The sequence below is a fragment of the Papaver somniferum genome, unplaced genomic scaffold, assembly GCF_003573695.1.
Source record: "Papaver somniferum cultivar HN1 unplaced genomic scaffold, ASM357369v1 unplaced-scaffold_21, whole genome shotgun sequence".
Lineage (NCBI taxonomy): Eukaryota > Viridiplantae > Streptophyta > Magnoliopsida > Ranunculales > Papaveraceae > Papaver > Papaver somniferum.
In genome coordinates, this window is record NW_020631041.1 from 10751490 (window position 1) to 10771792 (window position 20303).

Genomic DNA, 20303 nt, shown 5'->3' on the forward strand with positions numbered 1-20303 from the left:
TGTAAGCTCTCTAATGAACCATCATTCGTCCAGTTCTGACCTGAATATAAGGTCTGAAAAGCAAAAACCAATTTTTTCCGAAAAGCGTAGGTAGCGGTTCACGCTTTGTTTCCCTTAAAATGAACCGAAATATTTTGTGGATTTTTATATGTGATATTGTTCTATGATCTGTAAGCTTTCTAATGAGCCATCATTCGTCCAGTTATGACCTGAATTTAAGGTCTGAAAAGCAAAAACCAATTTTTGCCGAAAAGCGGAGGTAGTGGTTCACGCTTTGTTTCCGTTAAAATTAACCGAAATATTTTTTGGATTTTTATATGTGATAATGTTCTATGATCTGTAAGCTTTCTAATGAGCCATCCTTTGTCCAGTTCTGATCTGAATTAAAGGTCTAAAAAGCAAAAACCCAATTTTTACCGAAAAGCGTAGGTAGCGGTTCACGCTTTGTTTCCGTTAAAATGAACCGAAATATTTTGTGGATTTTTATATGTGATATTGTTCTATGATCTGTAAGCTTTCTAACGAGCCATCATTTGTCAAGTTCTGACCTGAATTTAAGGTCTGAAAAGCAAAAACCAATATTTGCCGAAAAGTGTAGGTAGCGGTTCACGCTTTGTTTCCGTTAAAATTAACCGAAATATTTTTTGGATTTTTATATGTGATATTGTTCTATGATCTGTAAGCTCTCTAATGAACCATCATTCGTCCAGTTCTGACCTGAATATAAGGTCTGAAAAGCAAAAACCAATTTTTTCCGAAAAGCGTAGGTAACGGTTCACGCTTTGTTTCCCTTAAAATGAACCGAAATATTTTGTGGATTTTTATATGTGATATTGTTCTATGATCTGTAAGCTTTCTAATGAGCCATCATTCGTCCAGTTATGACCTGAATTTAAGGTCTGGAAAGCAAAAACCAATTTTTGCCGAAAAGCGTAGGTAGTGGTTCACGCTTTGTTTCCGTTAAAATGAACCGAAATATTTTTTGGATTTTTATATGTGATAATGTTCTATGATCTGTAAGCTTTCTAATGAGCCATCATTTGTCCAGTTCTGATCTGAATTAAAGGTCTAAAAAGCAAAAACCCAATTTTTACCGAAAAGCGTAGGTAGCGGTTCACGCTTTGTTTCCGTTAAAATGAACCGAAATATTTTGTGGATTTTTATATGTGATATTTTTCTATGATCTGTAAGCTTTCTAACGAGCCATCATTTGTCAAGTTCTGACCTGAATTTAAGGTCTGAAAAGCAAAAACCAATTTTTGGCGAAAAGCGTAGGTAGCGGTTCACGCTTTGTTTCCGTTAAAATTAACCGAAACATTTTTTGGATTTTTATATGTGATATTGTTCTATGATATGTAAGCTTTCTAATGAACCATCATTCGTCCAGTTCTGACCTGAATTTAAGGTCTGAAAAGTAAAAACCAATTTTTGCCGAAAAGCGTAGGTAGCGGTTCACGCTTTGTTTCCGTTAAAATGAACCGAAATATTTTGTGGATTTTTATATGTGATAATGTTCTATGATCTGTAAGTGTTCTAATGAGCCATCATTTGTCCAATTCTGACATGAATTTAAGGTCTAAAAAGCAAAAACCCAATTTTTGCCCAAAAGCGTAGGTAGCGGTTCACGCTTTGTTTCCGTTAAAATGAACCGAAATATTTTGTGGATTTTTATATGTGATATTGTTCTATGATCTGTAAGTGTTCTAATGAGCCATCAGTTGTCCAATTCTGACCTGAATTTAAGGTCTAAAAAACAAAAACCAATTTTTGCCGAAAAGCGTAGGTAGCGGTTCACGCTTTGTTTCCGTTAAAAAGAACCGAAATATTTTGTGGTTTTTATATGTGATATTCTTCTATGATCTGTAAGCTTTCTAATGAGCCATCATTCGTCCAGTTATGACCTGAATTTAAGGTCTGAAAACCAAAAACCAATTTTTGCCGAAAAGCGTAGGTAGTTCACGCTTTGTTTCCGTTAAAATGAACCGAAATATTTTGTGGATTTTTATATGTGATATTGTTCTATGATCTGTAAGCTTTCGAATGAGCCATCATTCGTCTAGTTCTGACCTGAATTTAAAGTCTGAAAAGCAAAAACCAATTTTTGCCGAAAAGCGTAGGTAGCGGTTCATGCTTTGTTTCCGTTAAAATGAACCGAAAATTTTTGTGGATTTTTATATGTGATATTGTTCTATGATCTGTAAGCTTTCGAAGGAGCCATCATTCGTCCAGTTCTGACCTGAATTTAAGGTCTGAAAAGCAAAATCCAATTTTTGCCGAAAAGCGTAGGTAGCGGTTCACGCTTTGTTTCCGTTAAAATGAACCGAAATATTTTGTGGATTTTTATATGTGATAATGTTCTATGATCTGTAAGCTTTCTAATTAGCCATCATTCGTCCATCTCTGACCTGAATTTAAGGTCTGAAAAGCAAAAACCAATATTTGCCGAAAAGTGTAGGTAGCGGTTCACGCTTTGTTTCCGTTAAAATTAACCGAAATATTTTTTGGATTTTTATATGTGATATTGTTCTATGATCTGTAAGCTCTCTAATGAACCATCATTCGTCCAGTTCTGACCTGAATATAAGGTCTGAAAAGCAAAAACCAATTTTTTCCGAAAAGCGTAGGTAACGGTTCACGCTTTGTTTCCCTTAAAATGAACCGAAATATTTTGTGGATTTTTATATGTGATATTGTTCTATGATCTGTAAGCTTTCTAATGAGCCATCATTCGTCCAGTTATGACCTGAATTTAAGGTCTGGAAAGCAAAAACCAATTTTTGGCGAAAAGCGTAGGTAGCGGTTCACGCTTTGTTTCCGTTAAAATTAACTGAAACATTTTTTGGATTTTCATATGTGATATTGTTCTATGATATGTAAGCTTTCTAATGAACCATCATTCGTCCAGTTCTGACCTGAATTTAAGGTCTGAAAAGTAAAAACCAATTTTTGCCGAAAAGCGTAGGTAGCAGTTCACGCTTTGTTTCCGTTAAAATGAACCGAAATATTTTGTGGATTTTTATATGTGATAATGTTCTATGATCTGTAAGTGTTCTAATGAGCCATCATTTGTCCAATTCTGACATGAATTTAAGGTCTAAAAAGCAAAAACCCAATTTTTGCCCAAAAGCGTAGGTAGCGGTTCACGCTTTGTTTCCGTTAAAATGAACCGAAATATTTTGTGGATTTTTATATGTGATATTGTTCTATGATCTGTAACTGTTCTAATGAGCCATCAGTTTTCCAATTCTGACCTGAATTTAAGGTCTAAAAAACAAAAACCAATTTTTGCCGAAAAGCGTAGGTAGCGGTTCACGCTTTGTTTCCGTTAAAATGAACCGAAATATTTTTTGGATTTTTATATGTGATAATGTTCTATGATCTGTAAGATTTCTAATGAGCCATCATTTTTCCAGTTCTGATCTGAATTAAAGGTCTAAAAAGCAAAAACCCAATTTTTACCGAAAAGCGTAGGTAGCGGTTCACGCTTTGTTTCCGTTAAAATGAACCGAAATCTTTTGTGGATTTTTATATGTGATATTGTTCTATGATCTGTAAGATTTCGAATGAGCCATCATTCGTCCAGTTCTGACCTGAATTTAAGGTCTGAAAAGCAAAAACTAATTTTTTCCGAAAAGCGTAGGTAGGTTCACGCTTTATTTCCGTTAAAATGAACCGAAATATTTTGTGGATTTTTATATGTGATATTGTTCTATGATCTGTAAGCTTTCGAATGAGCCATCATTCGTCTAGTTCTGACCTGAATTTAAAGTCTGAAAAGCAAAAACCAATTTTTGCCGAAAAGCGTAGGTAGCGGTTCATGCTTTGTTTCCGTTAAAATGAACCGAAAATTTTTGTGGATTTTTATATGTGATATTGTTCTATGATCTGTAAGCTTTCGAAGGAGCCATCATTCGTCCAGTTCTGACCTGAATTTAAGGTCTGAAAAGCAAATCCAATTTTTGGCGAAAAGCGTAGGTAGCGGTTCACGCTTTGTTTCCGTTAAAATTAACCGAAACATTTTTTGGATTTTTATATGTGATATTGTTCTATGATATGTAAGCTTTCTAATAAACCATCATTCGTCCAGTTCTGACCTGAATTTCAGGTCTGAAAAGTAAAAACCAATTTTTGCCGAAAAGCGTAGGTAGCGGTTCACGCTTTGTTTCCGTTAAAATGAACCGAAATATTTTGTGGATTTTTATATGTGATAATGTTCTATGATCTGTAAGCTTTCTAATTAGCCATCATTCGTCCATCTCTGACCTGAATTTAAGGTCTGAAAAGCAAAAACCAATATTTGCCGAAAAGTGTAGGTAGCGGTTCACGCTTTGTTTCCGTTAAAATTAACCGAAATATTTTTTGGATTTTTATATGTGATATTGTTCTATGATCTGTAAGCTCTCTAATGAACCATCATTCGTCCAGTTCTGACCTGAATATAAGGTCTGAAAAGGATAAACCAATTTTTTCCGAAAAGCGTAGGTAGCGGTTCACGCTTTGTTTCCGTTAAAATGAACCGAAATATTTTGTGGATTTTTATATGTTATATTGTTCTATGATCTGTAAGTGTTCTAATGAGCCATCAGTTGTCCAATTCTGCACTGAATTTAAGGTCTAAAAAACAGAAACCAATTTTTGCCGAAAAGCGTAGGTAGCGGTTCACGCTTTGTTTCCGTTAAAATGAACCGAAATATTTTGTGGATTTTTATATGTGATAATGTTCTATGATCTGTAAGATTTCTAATGAGCCATCATTTGTCCAGTTCTGATCTGAATTAAAGGTCTAAAAAGCAAAAACCCAATTTTTACCGAAAAGCGTAGGTAGCGGTTCACGCTTTGTTTCCGTTAAAATGAACCGAAATCTTTTGTGGATTTTTATATGTGATATTGTTCTATGATCTGTAAGATTTCGAATGAGCCATCATTCGTCCAGTTCTGACCTGAATTTAAGGTCTGAAAAGCAAAAACCAATTTTTTCCGAAAAGCGTAGGTAGCGGTTCACGCTTTATTTCCGTTAAAATGAACCGAAATATTTTGTGGATTTTTATATGTTATATTGTTCCATGATCTGTAATCTTTCTAATAAGCCATCATTCGCCCAGTTCTGACCTGAATTTAAGGTCTGAAAAGCAAAAACCATTTTTTGCCGAAAAGCTTAGGTAGCGGTTCATGCTTTGTTTCCGTTAAAAAGAACCGAAATATTTTGTGGTTTTTATATGTGATATTTTTCTATGATATGTAAGCTTTCTAATGAGCCATCATTCGTCCAGTTATGACCTGAATTTAAGGTCTGAAAACCAAAAACCAATTTTTGTCGAAAAGCGTAGGTAGTTCACGCTTTGTTTCCGTTAAAATGAACCGAAATATTTTGTGGATTTTTATATGTGATATTGTTCTATGATCTGTAAGCTTTCGAATGAGCCATCATTCGTCCAGTTCTGACCTGAATTTAAGGTCTGAAAAGCAAAAACCAATTTTTGTCGAAAAGCGTAGGTAGCGGTTCACGCTTTGTCTCCGTTAAATGAACCGAAATATTTTGTGGATTTTTATATGTGATATTGTTCTATGATATGTAAGCTTTCTAATGAGCCATCATTCGTCTAGTTCTGACCTGAATTTAAGGTCTGAAAAGCAAAAACCAATTTTTGCCGAAAAGCGTAGGTAGCTTTGTTTCCGTTAAAATGAACCGAGATATTTTGTGGATTTTTATATGTGATATTGTTCTATGATCTTTAAGATTTCTAACGAGCCATCATTTGTCAAGTTCTGACCTGAATTTAAGGTCTGAAAAGCAAAAACCAATTTTTGCCGAAAAGCGTAGGTAGCGGTTCACGCTTTGTTTCCATTAAAATGAACCGAAATATTTTGTGGATTTTTATATGTGATATTGTTCTATGATCTGTAATCTTTCTAATGAGCCATCATTCGTCCAGATCTGACCTGAATTTAAGGTCTGAAAAGCAAAAACCAATATTTTCCGAAAAGCGTAGGTAGCGGTTCACGCTTTGTTTCCCTTAAAATGAACCGAAATATTTTGTGGATTTTTATATGTGATATTGTTCTATGATCTGTAAGCTTTCTAATGAGCCATCATTCGTCCAGTTATGACCTGAATTTAAGGTCTGAAAAGCAAAAACCAATTTTTGCCGAAAAGCGTAGGTAGCGGTTCACGCTTTGTTTCCGTTAAAATGAACCGAAATATTTTGTGGATTTTTATATGTGATATTGTTCTATGATCTGTAAGCTTTCTAACGAGCCATCATTTGTCAAGTTCTGACCTGAATTTAAGGTCTGAAAAGCAAAAACCAATTTTTGGCGAAAAGCGTAGGTAGCGGTTCACGCTTTGTTTCCGTTAAAATTAACCGAAACATTTTTTGGATTTTTATATGTGATATTGTTCTATGATATGTAAGCTTTCTAATGAACCATCATTCGTCCAGTTCTGACCTGAATTTAAGGTCTGAAAAGTAAAAACCAATATTTGCCGAAAAGCGTAGGTAGCGGTTCACGCTTTGTTTCCGTTAAAATGAACCGAAATATTTTGTGGATTTTTATATGTGATATTGTTCTATGATCTTTAAGTGTTCTAATGAGCCATCATTTGTCCAATTCTGACCTGAATTTAAGGTCTAAAAAGCAAAAAACCAATTTTTGCCCAAAAGCGTAGGTAGCGGTTCACGCTTTGTTTCCGTTAAAATGAACCGAAATATTTTTTGGATTTTTATATGTGATAATGTTCTATGATCTGTTAGCTTTCTAATGAGCCATCATTTGTCCAGTTCTGATCTGAATTAAAGGTCTAAAAAGCAAAAACCCAATTTTTACCGAAAAGCGTAGGTAGCGGTTCACGCTTTGTTTCCGTTAAAATGAACCGAAATCTTTTGTGGATTTTTATATGTGATATTGTTCTATGATCTGTAAGATTTCGAATGAGCCATCATTCGTCCAGTTCTGACCTGAATTTAAGGTCTGAAAAGCAAAAACCAATTTTTTCCGAAAAGCGTAGGTAGCGGTTCACGCTTTATTTCCGTTAAAATGAACCGAAATATTTTGTGGATTTTTATATGTTATATTGTTCCATGATCTGTAATCTTTCTAATAAGCCATCATTCGCCCAGTTCTGACCTGAATTTAAGGTCTGAAAAGCAAAAACCATTTTTTGCCGAAAAGCTTAGGTAGCGGTTCATGCTTTGTTTCCGTTAAAAAGAACCGAAATATTTTGTGGTTTTTATATGTGATATTTTTCTATGATATGTAAGCTTTCTAATGAGCCATCATTCGTCCAGTTATGACCTGAATTTAAGGTCTGAAAACCAAAAACCAATTTTTGTCGAAAAGCGTAGGTAGTTCACGCTTTGTTTCCGTTAAAATGAACCGAAATATTTTGTGGATTTTTATATGTGATATTGTTCTATGATCTGTAAGCTTTCGAATGAGCCATCATTCGTCCAGTTCTGACCTGAATTTAAGGTCTGAAAAGCAAAAACCAATTTTTGCCGAAAAGCGTAGGTAGCGGTTCATGCTTTGTTTCCGTTAAAATGAACCGAAAATTTTTGTGGATTTTTATATGTGATATTGTTCTATGATCTGTAAGCTTTCGAATGAGCCATCATTCGTGTAGTTCTGACCTGAATTTAAGGTCTGAAAAGCAAAAACCAATTTTTGTCGAAAAGCGTAGGTAGCGGTTCACGCTTTGTCTCCGTTAAATGAACCGAAATATTTTGTGGATTTTTATATGTGATATTGTTCTATGATATGTAAGCTTTCTAATGAGCCATCATTCGTCTAGTTCTGACCTGAATTTAAGGTCTGAAAAGCAAAAACCAATTTTTGCCGAAAAGCGTAGGTAGCTTTGTTTCCGTTAAAATGAACCGAGATATTTTGTGGATTTTTATATGTGATATTGTTCTATGATCTTTAAGATTTCTAACGAGCCATCATTTGTCAAGTTCTGACCTGAATTTAAGGTCTGAAAAGCAAAAACCAATTTTTGCCGAAAAGCGTAGGTAGCGGTTCACGCTTTGTTTCCATTAAAATGAACCGAAATATTTTGTGGATTTTTATATGTGATATTGTTCTATGATCTGTAATCTTTCTAATGAGCCATCATTCGTCCAGATCTGACCTGAATTTAAGGTCTGAAAAGCAAAAACCAATATTTTCCGAAAAGCGTAGGTAGCGGTTCACGCTTTGTTTCCCTTAAAATGAACCGAAATATTTTGTGGATTTTTATATGTGATATTGTTCTATGATCTGTAAGCTTTCTAATGAGCCATCATTCGTCCAGTTATGACCTGAATTTAAGGTTTGAAAAGCAAAAACCAATTTTTGCCGAAAAGCGTAGGTAGTGGTTCACGCTTTGTTTCCGTTAAAATGAACCGAAATATTTTTTGGATTTTTATATGTGATAATGTTCTGTGATCTGTAAGCTTTCTAATGAGCCATCATTTGTCCAGTTCTGATCTGAATTAAAGGTCTAAAAAGCAAAAACCCAATTTTTACCGAAAAGCGTAGGTAGCGGTTCACGCTTTGTTTCCGTTAAAATGAACCGAAATATTTTGTGGATTTTTATATGTGATATTGTTCTATGATCTGTAAGCTTTCTAACGAGCCATCATTTGTCAAGTTCTGACCTGAATTTAAGGTCTGAAAAGCAAAAACCAATATTTGCCGAAAAGTGTAGGTAGCGGTTCACGCTTTGTTTCCGTTAAAATTAACCGAAATATTTTTTGGATTTTTATATGTGATATTGTTCTATGATCTGTAAGCTCTCTAATGAACCATCATTCGTCCAGTTCTGACCTGAATATAAGGTCTGAAAAGCAAAAACCAATTTTTTCCGAAAAGCGTAGGTAGCGGTTCACGCTTTGTTTCCCTTAAAATGAACCGAAATATTTTGTGGATTTTTATATGTGATATTGTTCTATGATCTGTAAGCTTTCTAACGAGCCATCATTTGTCAAGTTCTGACCTGAATTTAAGGTCTGAAAAGCAAAAACCAATTTTTGGCGAAAAGCGTAGGTAGCGGTTCACGCTTTGTTTCCGTTAAAATTAACCGAAACATTTTTTGGATTTTTATATGTGATATTGTTCTATGATATGTAAGCTTTCTAATGAACCATCATTCGTCCAGTTCTGACCTGAATTTAAGGTCTGAAAAGTAAAAACCAATTTTTGCCGAAAAGCGTAGGTAGCGGTTCACGCTTTGTTTCCGTTAAAATGAACCGAAATATTTTGTGGATTTTTATATGTGATAATATTCTATGATCTGTAAGTGTTCTAATGAGCCATCATTTGTCCAATTCTGACATGAATTTAAGGTCTAAAAAGCAAAAACCCAATTTTTGCCGAAAAGCGTAGGTAGCGGTTCACGCTTTGTTTCCGTTAAAATGAACCGAAATATTTTGTGGATTTTTATATGTGATATTGTTCTATGATCTGTAAGTGTTCTAATGAGCCATCAGTTGTCCAATTCTGACCTGAATTTAAGGTCTAAAAAACAAAAACCAATTTTTGCCGAAAAGCGTAGGTAGCGGTTCACGCTTTGTTTCCGTTAAAATGAACCGAAGTATTTTTTGGATTTTTATATGTGATAATGTTCTATGATCTGTAAGCTTTCTAATGAGCCATCATTTGTCCAGTTCTGATCTGAATTAAAGGTCTAAAAAGCAAAAACCCAATTTTTACCGAAAAGCGTAGGTAGCGGTTCACGCTTTATTTCCGTTAAAATGAACCGAAATATTTTGTGGATTTTTATATGTTATATTGTTCCATGATCTGTAAGCTTTCTAATAAGCCATCATTCGCCCAGTTCTGACCTGAATTTAAGGTCTGAAAAGCAAAAACCATTTTTTGCCGAAAAGCGTAGGTAGCGGTTCATGCTTTGTTTCCGTTAAAAAGAACCGAAATATTTTGTGGTTTTTATATGTGATATTTTTATATGATATGTAAGCTTTCTAATGAGCCATCATTCGTCCAGTTATGACCTGAATTTAAGGTCTGAAAACCAAAAACCAATTTTTGTCGAAAAGCGTAGGTAGTTCACGCTTTGTTTCCGTTAAAATGAACCGAAATATTTTGTGGATTTTTATATGTGATATTGTTCTATGATCTGTAAGCTTTCGAATGAGCCATCATTCGTCCAGTTCTGACCTGAATTTAAGGTCTGAAAAGCAAAAACCAATTTTTGCCGAAAAGCGTAGGTAGCGGTTCATGCTTTGTTTCCGTTAAAATGAACCGAAAATTTTTGTGGATTTTTATATGTGATATTGTTCTATGATCTGTAAGATTTTGAATGAGCCATCATTCGTCCAGTTCTGACCTGAATTTAAGGTCTGAAAAGCAAAAACCAATTTTTGTCGAAAAGCGTAGGTAGCGGTTCACGCTTTGTCTCCGTTAAATGAACCGAAATATTTTGTGGATTTTTATATGTGATATTGTTCTATGATATGTAAGCTTTCTAATGAGCCATCATTCGTCTAGTTCTGACCTGAATTTAAGGTCTGAAAAGCAAAAACCAATTTTTGCCGAAAAGCGTAGGTAGCTTTGTTTCCGTTAAAATGAACCGAGATATTTTGTGGATTTTTATATGTGATATTGTTCTATGATCTTTAAGATTTCTAACGAGCCATCATTTGTCAAGTTCTGACCTGAATTTAAGGTCTGAAAAGCAAAAACCAATTTTTGCCGAAAAGCGTAGGTAGCGGTTCACGCTTTGTTTCCATTAAAATGAACCGAAATATTTTGTGGATTTTTATATGTGATATTGTTCTATGATCTGTAATCTTTCTAATGAGCCATCATTCGTCCAGATCTGACCTGAATTTAAGGTCTGAAAAGCAAAAACCAATATTTTCCGAAAAGCGTAGGTAGCGGTTCACGCTTTGTTTCCCTTAAAATGAACCGAAATATTTTGTGGATTTTTATATGTGATATTGTTCTATGATCTGTAAGCTTTCTAATGAGCCATCATTCGTCCAGTTATGACCTGAATTTAAGGTTTGAAAAGCAAAAACCAATTTTTGCCGAAAAGCGTAGGTAGTGGTTCACGCTTTGTTTCCGTTAAAATGAACCGAAATATTTTTTGGATTTTTATATGTGATAATGTTCTGTGATCTGTAAGCTTTCTAATGAGCCATCATTTGTCCAGTTCTGATCTGAATTAAAGGTCTAAAAAGCAAAAACCCAATTTTTACCGAAAAGCGTAGGTAGCGGTTCACGCTTTGTTTCCGTTAAAATGAACCGAAATATTTTGTGGATTTTTATATGTGATATTGTTCTATGATCTGTAAGCTTTCTAACGAGCCATCATTTGTCAAGTTCTGACCTGAATTTAAGGTCTGAAAAGCAAAAACCAATATTTGCCGAAAAGTGTAGGTAGCGGTTCACGCTTTGTTTCCGTTAAAATTAACCGAAATATTTTTTGGATTTTTATATGTGATATTGTTCTATGATCTGTAAGCTCTCTAATGAACCATCATTCGTCCAGTTCTGACCTGAATATAAGGTCTGAAAAGCATAAACCAATTTTTTCCGAAAAGCGTAGGTAGTTCACGCTTTGTTTCCGTTAAAATGAACCGAAATCTTTTGTGGATTTTTATATGTGATATTGTTCTATGATCTGTAAGATTTCGAATGAGCCATCATTCGTCCAGTTCTGACCTGAATTTAAGGTCTGAAAAGCAAAAACCAATTTTTTCCGAAAAGCGTAGGTAGCGGTTCACGCTTTGTTTCCGTTAAAAAGAACCGAAATATTTTGTGGTTTTTATATGTGATATTTTTCTATGATCTGTAAGCTTTCTAATGAGCCATCATTCGTCCAGTTATGACCTGAATTTAAGGTCTGAAAACCAAAAACCAATTTTTGCCGAAAAGCGTAGGTAGTTCACGCTTTGTTTCCGTTAAAATGAACCGAAATATTTTGTGGATTTTTATATGTGATATTGTTCTATGATCTGTAAGTGTTCTAATGAGCCATCAGTTGTCCAATTCTGACCTGAATTTAAGGTCTAAAAAACAAAAACCAATTTTTGCCGAAAAGCGTAGGTAGCGGTTCACGCTTTGTTTCCGTTAAAATGAACCGAAATATTTTTTGGATTTTTATATGTGATAATGTTCTATGATCTGTAAGCTTTCTAATGAGCCATCATTTGTCCAGTTCTGATCTGAATTAAAGGTCTAAAAAGCAAAAACCCAATTTTTACCGAAAAGCGTAGGTAGCGGTTCACGCTTTGTTTCCGTTAAAATGAACCGAAATCTTTTGTGGATTTTTATATGTGATATTGTTCTATGATCTGTAAGATTTCGAATGAGCCATCATTCGTCCAGTTCTGACCTGAATTTAAGGTCTGAAAAGCAAAAACCAATTTTTTCCGAAAAGCGTAGGTAGCGGTTCACGCTTTATTTCCGTTAAAATGAACCGAAATATTTTGTGGATTTTTATATGTGATATTGTTCCATGATCTGTAAGCTTTCTAATAAGCCATCATTCGCCCAGTTCTGACCTGAATTTAAGGTCTGAAAAGCAAAAACCAATTTTTGCCGAAAAGCGTAGGTAGCGGTTCACGCTTTGTTTCCGTTAAAATGAACCGAAATATTTTGTGGATTTTTATATGTGATATTGTTCTATGATCTGTAAGTGTTCTAATGAGCCATCAGTTGTCCAATTCTGACCTGAATTTAAGGTCTAAAAAACAAAAACCAATTTTTGCCGAAAAGCGTAGGTAGCGGTTCACGCTTTGTTTCCGTTAAAAAGAACCGAAATATTTTGTGGTTTTTATATGTGATATTCTTCTATGATCTGTAAGCTTTCTAATGAGCCATCATTCGTCCAGTTATGACCTGAATTTAAGGTCTGAAAACCAAAAACCAATTTTTGCCGAAAAGCGTAGGTAGTTCACGCTTTGTTTCCGTTAAAATGAACCGAAATATTTTGTGGATTTTTATATGTGATATTGTTCTATGATCTGTAAGCTTTCGAATGAGCCATCATTCATCCAGTTCTGACATGAATTTAAGGTCTGAAAAGCAAAAACCAATTTTTCCCGAAAAGCGTAGGTAGCGGTTCATGCTTTGTTTCCGTTAAAATGAACCGAAAATTTTTGTGGATTTTTATATGTGATATTGTTCTATGATATGTAAGCTTTCTAATGAGCCATCATTCGTCCAGTTCTGACCTGAATTTAAGGTCTGAAAAGCAAAAACCAATTTTTGCCGAAAAGCGTAGGTAGCTTTGTTTCCGTTAAAATGAACCGAGATATTTTGTGGATTTTTATATGTGATATTGTTCTATGATCTTTAAGATTTCTAACGAGCCATCATTTGTCAAGTTCTGACCTGAATTTAAGGTCTGAAAAGCAAAAACCAATTTTTGCCGAAAAGCGTAGGTAGCGGTTCACGCTTTGTTTCCATTAAAATGAACCGAAATATTTTGTGGATTTTTATATGTGATATTGTTCTATGATCTGTAATCTTTCTAATGAGCCATCATTCGTCCAGATATGACCTGAATTTAATGTCTGAAAAGCAAAAACCAATATTTTCCGAAAAGCGTAGGTAGCGGTTCACGCTTTGTTTCCCTTAAAATGAACCGAAATATTTTGTGGATTTTTATATGTGATGTTGTTCTATGATCTGTAAGCTTTCTAATGAGCCATCATTCGTCCAGTTATGACCTGAATTTAAGGTCTGAAAAGCAAAAACCAATTTTTGCCGAAAAGCGTAGGTAGCGGTTCACGCTTTGTTTCCGTTAAAATGAACCGAAATATTTTGTGGATTTTTATATGTGATATTGTTCTATGATCTGTAAGCTTTCTAACGAGCCATCATTTGTCAAGTTCTGACCTGAATTTAAGGTCTGAAAAGCAAAAACCAATATTTGCCGAAAAGTGTAGGTAGCGGTTCACGCTTTGTTTCCGTTAAAATTAACCGAAATATTTTTTGGATTTTTATATGTGATATTGTTCTATGATCTGAAAGCTCTCTAATGAACCATCATTCGTCCAGTTCTGACCTGAATATAAGGTCTGAAAAGCAAAAACCAATTTTTTCCGAAAAGCGTAGGTAGCGGTTCACGCTTTGTTTCCCTTAAAATGAACCGAAATATTTTGTGGATTTTTATATGTGATATTGTTCTATGATCTGTAAGCTTTCTAATGAGCCATCATTCGTCCAGTTATGACCTGAATTTAAGGTCTGAAAAGCAAAAACCCAATTTTTGCCCAAAAGCGTAGGTAGCGGTTCACGCTTTGTTTCCGTTAAAATGAACCGAAATATTTTGTGGATTTTTATATGTGATATTGTTCTATGATCTGTAAGTGTTCTAATGAGCCATCAGTTGTCCAATTCTGACCTGAATTTAAGGTCTGAAAAGTAAAAACCAATTTTTGCCGAAAAGCGTAGGTAGCGGTTCACGCTTTGTTTCCGTTAAAATGAACCGAAATATTTTTTGGATTTTTATATGTGATAATGTTCTATGATCTGTAAGATTTCTAATGAGCCATCATTTTTCCAGTTCTGATCTGAATTAAAGGTCTAAAAAGCAAAAACCCAATTTTTACCGAAAAGCGTAGGTAGCGGTTCACGCTTTGTTTCCGTTAAAATGAACCGAAATCTTTTGTGGATTTTTATATGTGATATTGTTCTATGATCTGTAAGATTTCGAATGAGCCATCATTCGTCCAGTTCTGACCTGAATTTAAGGTCTGAAAAGCAAAAACCAATTTTTTCCGAAAAGCGTAGGTAGGTTCACGCTTTATTTCCGTTAAAATGAACCGAAATATTTTGTGGATTTTTATATGTGATATTGTTCTAAGATCTGTAAGCTTTCTAATGAGCCATCATTCGTCCAGTTATGACCTGAATTTAAGGTCTGAAAACCAAAAACCAATTTTTGCCGAAAAGCGTAGGTAGTTCACGCTTTGTTTCCGTTAAAATGAACCGAAATCTTTTGTGGATTTTTATATGTGATATTGTTCTATGATCTGTAAGCTTTCGAATGAGCCATCATTCGTCTAGTTCTGACCTGAATTTCAAGTCTGAAAAGCAAAAACCAATTTTTGCCGAAAAGCGTAGGTAGCGGTTCATGCTTTGTTTCCGTTAAAATGAACCGAAAATTTTTGTGGATTTTTATATGTGATATTGTTCTATGATCTGTAAGCTTTCGAATGAGCCATCATTCGTCCAGTTCTGACCTGAATTTAAGGTCTGAAAAGCAAAAACCAATTTTTGTCGAAAAGCGTAGGTAGCGGTTCACGCTTTTTCTCCGTTAAATGAACCGAAATATTTTTTGGATTTTTATATGTGATAATGTTCTATGATCTGTAAGCTTTCTAATGAGCCATCATTTGTCCAGTTCTGATCTGAATTAAAGGTCTAAAAAGCAAAAACCCAATTTTTACCGAAAAGCGTAGGTAGCGGTTCACGCTTTGTTTCCGTTAAAATGAACCGAAATATTTTGTGGATTTTTATATGTGATATTTTTCTATGATCTGTAAGCTTTCTAACGAGCCATCATTTGTCAAGTTCTGACCTGAATTTAAGGTCTGAAAAGCAAAAACCAATTTTTGGCGAAAAGCGTAGGTAGCGGTTCACGCTTTGTTTCCGTTAAAATTAACCGAAACATTTTTTGGATTTTTATATGTGATATTGTTCTATGATATGTAAGCTTTCTAATGAACCATCATTCGTCCAGTTCTGACCTGAATTTAAGGTCTGAAAAGTAAAAACCAATTTTTGCCGAAAAGCGTAGGTAGCGGTTCACGCTTTGTTTCCGTTAAAATGAACCGAAATATTTTGTGGATTTTTATATGTGATAATGTTCTATGATCTGTAAGTGTTCTAATGAGCCATCATTTGTCCAATTCTGACATGAATTTAAGGTCTAAAAAGCAAAAACCCAATTTTTGCCCAAAAGCGTAGGTAGCGGTTCACGCTTTGTTTCCGTTAAAATGAACCGAAATATTTTGTGGATTTTTATATGTGATATTGTTCTATGATCTGTAAGTGTTCTAATGAGCCATCAGTTGTCCAATTCTGACCTGAATTTAAGGTCTAAAAAACAAAAACCAATTTTTGCCGAAAAGCGTAGGTAGCGGTTCACGCTTTGTTTCCGTTAAAATGAACCGAAATATTTTTTGGATTTTTATATGTGATAATGTTCTATGATCTGTAAGCTTTCTAATGAGCCATCATTTGTCCAGTTCTGATCTGAATTAAAGGTCTAAAAAGCAAAAACCCAATTTTTACCGAAAAGCGTAGGTAGCGGTTCACGCTTTGTTTCCGTTAAAATGAACCGAAATATTTTGTGGATTTTTATATGTGATATTGTTCTATGATCTGTAAGCTTTCTAACGAGCCATCATTTGTCAAGTTCTGACCTGAATTTAAGGTCTGAAAAGCAAAAACCAATTTTTGGCGAAAAGCGTAGGTAGCGGTTCACGTTTTGTTTCCGTTAAAATGAACCAAAATATATTGTGGATTTTTAGATGTGATATTGTTCTATGATATGTAAGCTTTCTAATGAGCCATCATTCGTCCATCTCTGACCTGAATTTAAGGTCTGAAAAGCAAAAACCAATATTTGCCGAAAAGTGTAGGTAGCGGTTCACGCTTTGTTTCCGTTAAAATGAACCGAAATATTTTGTGGATTTTTAGATGTGATATTGTTCCATGATCTGTAAGCTTTCTAATGAGCCATCATTCGTACATCTCTGACCTGAATATAAGGTCTGACAAGCAAAAACCAATTATTGCCGAAAAGCGTAGGTAGCGGTTCACGCTTTGTTTCCGTTAAATTGAACCGAAATATTTTGTGGATTTTTATATGTGATATTGTTCTATGATCTGTAAGATTTCGAATGAGCCATCATTCGTCCAGTTATGACCTGAATTTAAGGTCTGAAAAGCAAAAACCAATTTTTGCCGAAAAGCGTAGGTAGCGGTTCACGCTTTGTTTCCGTTAAAATGAACCGAAATATTTTGTGGATTTTTAGATGTGATATTTTTTTTATGATCTGTAAGCTTTCTAATGAGCCATCATTCGTCCAGTTCTGACCTGAATTTAAGGTCTGAAAAGCAAAAATCAATTTTTGCCGAAAAGCGTAGGTAGCGGTTCACGCTTTGTTTCCGTTAAAATGAACCGAAATATTTTGTGGATTTTTATATGTGATATTTTTCTATGATCTGTAAGCTTTCTAACGAGCCATCATTTGTCAAGTTCTGACCTGAATTTAAGGTCTGAAAAGCAAAAACCAATTTTTGCCGAAAAGCGTAGGTAGTGGTTCACGCTTTGTTTCCATTAAAATGAACCGAAATATTTTGTGGATTTTTATATGTGATATTGTTCTATGATCTGTAAGCTTTCTAATGAGCCATCATTCGTCCAGTTCTGACCTGAATTTAAGGTCTGAAAAGCAAAAACCAATTTTTGCCGAAAAGCGTAGGTAGCTTTGTTTCCGTTAAAATGAACCGAGATATTTTGTGGATTTTTATATGTGATATTGTTCTATGATCTTTAAGATTTCTAACGAGCCATCATTTGTCAAGTTCTGACCTGAATTTAAGGTCTGAAAAGCAAAAACCAATTTTTGCCGAAAAGCGTAGGTAGCGGTTCACGCTTTGTTTCCATTAAAATGAACCGAAATATTTTGTGGATTTTTATATGTGATATTGTTCTATGATCTGTAATCTTTCTAATGAGCCATCATTCGTCCAGATCTGACCTGAATTTAAGGTCTGAAAAGCAAAAACCAATATTTTCCGAAAAGCGTAGGTAGCGGTTCACGCTTTGTTTCCCTTAAAATGAACCGAAATATTTTGTGGATTTTTATATGTGATATTGTTCTATGATCTGTAAGCTTTCTAATGAGAGCCATCATTCGTCCAGTTATGACCTGAATTTAAGGTCTGAAAAGCAAAAACCAATTTTTGCCGAAAAGCGTAGGTAGTGGTTCACGCTTTGTTTCCGTTAAAATGAACCGAAATATTTTTTGGATTTTTATATGTGATAATGTTCTATGATCTGTAAGCTTTCTAATGAGCCATCATTTGTCCAGTTCTGATCTGAATTAAAGGTCTAAAAAGCAAAAACCCAATTTTTACCGAAAAGCGTAGGTAGCGCGGTTCACGCTTTGTTTCCGTTAAAATGAACCGAAATATTTTGTGGATTTTTATATGTGATATTGTTCTATGATCTATAAGCTTTCTAACGAGCCATCATTTGTCAAGTTCTGACCTGAATTTAAGGTCTGAAAAGCAAAAACCAATATTTGCCGAAAAGTGTAGGTAGCGGTTCACGCTTTGTTTCCGTTAAAATTAACCGAAATATTTTTTGGATTTTTATATGTGATATTGTTCTATGATCTGTAAGCTCTCTAATGAACCATCATTCGTCCAGTTCTGACCTGAATATAAGGTCTGAAAAGCAAAAAAACCAATTTTTTCCGAAAAGCGTAGGTAGCGGTTCACGCTTTGTTTCCCTTAAAATGAACCGAAATATTTTGTGGATTTTTATATGTGATATTGTTCTATGATCTGTAAGCTTTCTAATGAGCCATCATTCGTCCAGTTATGACCTGAATTTAAGGTCTGAAAAGCAAAAACCAATTTTTGCCGAAAAGCGTAGGTAGTGGTTCACGCTTTGTTTCCGTTAAAATGAACCGAAATATTTTTTGGATTTTTATATGTGATAATGTTCTATGATCTGTAAGCTTTCTAATGAGCCATCCTTTGTCCAGTTCTGATCTGAATTAAAGGTCTAAAAAGCAAAAACCTAATTTTTACCGAAAAGCGTAGGTAGCGGTTCACGCTTTGTTTCCGTTAAAATGAACCGAAATATTTTGTGGATTTTTATATGTGATATTGTTCTATGATCTGTAAGCTTTCTAACGAGCCATCATTTGTCAAGTTCTGACCTGAATTTAAGGTCTGAAAAGCAAAAACCAATTTTTGGCGAAAAGCGTAGGTAGCGGTTCACGCTTTGTTTCCGTTAAAATTAACCGAAACATTTTTTGGATTTTTATATGTGATATTGTTCTATGATATGTAAGCTTTCTAATGAACCATCATTCGTCCAGTTCTGACCTGAATTTAAGGTCTGAAAAGTAAAAACCAATTTTTGCCGAAAAGTAAAAACCAATTGTTATATGTGATATTGTTCTATGATCTGTAATCTTTCTAATGAGCCATCATTCGTCTAGATCTGACCTGAATTTAAGGTCTGAAAAGCAAAAACCAATATTTGCTGAAAAGTGTAGGTAGCGGTTCACGCTTTGTTTCCGTTAAAATGAACCGAAATATTTTGTGGATTTTTATATGTGATATTCTTCTATGATCTGTAAGCTTTCTAATGAGCCATCATTCGTCAAGTTCTGACCTAAATTTAAGGTCTGAAAAGCAAAAACCAATTTTTGCCGAAAAGCGTAGGTAGCGGTTCACGCTTTGTTTCCGTTAAAATGAACCGAAATATTTTGTCGATTTTTATATGTGATATTTTTCTATGATCTGTAAGCTTTCTAATTAGCCATCATTCGTCCATCTTTGACCTGAATTTAAGGTCTGAAAAGCAAAAACCAATATTTGCCGAAAAGTGTAGGTAGCGGTTCACGCTTTGTTTCCGTTAAAATTAACCGAAATATTTTTTGGATTTTTATATGTGATATTGTTCTATGATCTGTAAGCTCTTTAATGAACCATCATTCGTCCAGTTCTGACCTGAATATAAGGTCTGAAAAGCAAAAACCAATTTTTTCCGAAAAGCGTAGGTAGCGGTTCACGCTTTGTTTCCGTTAAAATGAACCGAAATATTTTGTGGATTTTTATATGTGATATTGTTCTATGATCTGTAAGCTTTCTAATGAGCCATCATTCGTCCAGTTATGACCTGAATTTAAGGTCTGAAAAGCAAAAACCAATTTTTGCCGAAAAGCGTAGGTAGCGGTTCACGCTTTGTTTCCGTTAAAATGAACCGAAATATTTTGTGGATTTTTAGATGTGATATTGTTCTATGATCTATAAGCTTTCTAACGAGCCATCATTTGTCAAGTTCTGACCTGAATTTAAGGTCTGAAAAGGAAAAACCAATTTTTGCCGAAAAACGTAGGTAGCGGTTCATGCTTTGTTTCCGTTAAAATGAACCGAAATATTTTTTGGATTTTTATATGTGATAATGTTCTATGATCTGTAAGTGTTCTAATGAGCCATCATTTGTCCAATTCTGACATGAATTTAAGGTCTAAAAAGCAAAAACCCAATTTAAGGTTCACGCTTTGTTTCCGTTAAAATGAACCGAAATATTTTGTGGATTT